The following is a 1,714-nucleotide window of genomic DNA, read 5'->3' as shown; positions in this document are numbered from 1 at the left end:
GGGTTCGAATCCCCGTCACACCGAACATGTTCGCTCTTTCAGCCGCGGGGGCCTTATAATGTGACGGTCAATCCCACTATTCGTTGGTAAAAAGAGTAGCCCAAGAGTTGGCGGTGGGTGGTGATGACTAGCTGCCTTCCCTCTAGTCTTACACTGCTAAATTAGGGACGGCTCGTGTAGCTTTGCGCGAAATTCATAACAAACAAACAAACCATCAGAGGTGAAATTGAAAAAAGAATCTGTGACGTAGAGGCATTACTGTGGACTACAGTTTCGCGTATTCAAATAACGAATTAGGGGCAATGTCATATCATTATTCACTTGCTTTAATTAATTTAGGTTATTTTACAATGAAGTAAAAAGGACTCAATAAATCATGTCTATTTTAATGTTTCGATACAAATTGGAAACTTTTTGTTTTCTTATATTTTTCCATTACGGACTATTTGTATAGTGTTCGTGCATCATCTTAATGGCAAGAATAGTAGGACACAAATACAAACTTTGTCAGGGATCTTCAGCTAAGACAGTTTTATTTTTCTAACAGGGTAGTTGGCCTTTGGAACGGGTTTCTTTCAGATTTGATGGATGGAGTTAATTTAAGGGAAGGTTTGATAAATATTTGAATGATAAGGGCTGGCTTTGAGTGTTTTATTTTTCATTTTAAGGTTTAGTTTAGTGGAGGAGATGGCCTAGATGGACCAACAGATCCATTGTTAGTCTTAAATAATACATGTATGTATAAAAGCCGTTGAGGAAATATATAAGTTCTAGCCATTGATATCGAGTTTCTCTTCCTGTCGTAAAAGATAATTACTTACGTTCCCTTGAGTCTTTGTTTTGTAAAGCTAGAATGTAAAGCTATAGCTGAAAAACACTAGGTTTTCTACAAATTTCTTTATGGTTTGTAAAACATAAAAAATGTTTTCCCATTTTTCAGTTTATATATGTGAAACTAAAAATTACACCATTCTTATGTTCCGTGTAAAAACATTTACTATCAAAATAAAAGTTGGTTTGAGTTTGAGTAACAGCTAGTTCGTTAACTAAAACCATAATAACAAAGTCAGTAACAAATTAGTGTTGACGAATAATACTGTTATTTAAGCAGTGCTTTGACGCTGAACTTATAAACACACAACAACGTAAATTGAAAGTTGCTACAACAGTGGTTAAAAATAGTAAGTGTTACGTATAGACATACCCTTTCAAATGTTTTCAACCACATTGACAAACATGTTATTAGCGCGCACACACAGAAAAAACAAACAATTATTTTTAGCTTAAATAAATCCAAGGCTTGTAGTCTGTATGGATTTTTCACTCATAAATGAAAATCAGTAATGACACGTACATTTATTTACGATTTATCAAATATTCTATTGGCATAACAGGAATTTTTGTTTTCATTAAATACTCTGTAGTTTTATTGTTTGTTTGTTTTATAATAAAGCCATATTGGGCTATTTGCTGTGTCCACCGTGGGTAATCGAACACCGGATTTTGGCGTTGTAAGTTCCGTAAACTTACCGCTGTCCGACTATAGGGGCTAGTTTTATTGTGATATGGTATACGAAACAAACCCTATAATAACTGACCACTTACTGTAACAAAAAACAAATCCTGTAATAACTGACCACTTACTGTAACAAAAAACAAATCCTATAATAACTGACAACTTACTGTAACAAGAAACAAACCCTATAATAACTGA

At 34.0% G+C, this 1,714-nt stretch overlaps 1 protein-coding gene across 1 annotated transcript in view; it reads left to right on the top strand.

Annotated features, from left to right (window-relative positions):
- Positions 1 to 1,714, top strand: part of LOC106470278 — a 25,110-nt gene that overhangs the window by 20,271 nt on the left and 3,125 nt on the right. The gene's annotated exons all lie outside the window — the stretch shown is intronic.

The sequence above is a fragment of the Limulus polyphemus genome, unplaced genomic scaffold (genome assembly GCF_000517525.1).
Source record: "Limulus polyphemus unplaced genomic scaffold, Limulus_polyphemus-2.1.2 Scaffold3920, whole genome shotgun sequence".
Lineage (NCBI taxonomy): Eukaryota > Metazoa > Arthropoda > Merostomata > Xiphosura > Limulidae > Limulus > Limulus polyphemus.
Note: the sequence above shows the minus strand (reverse complement) of the source record. Positions and strands in the feature narration are given on the sequence as shown.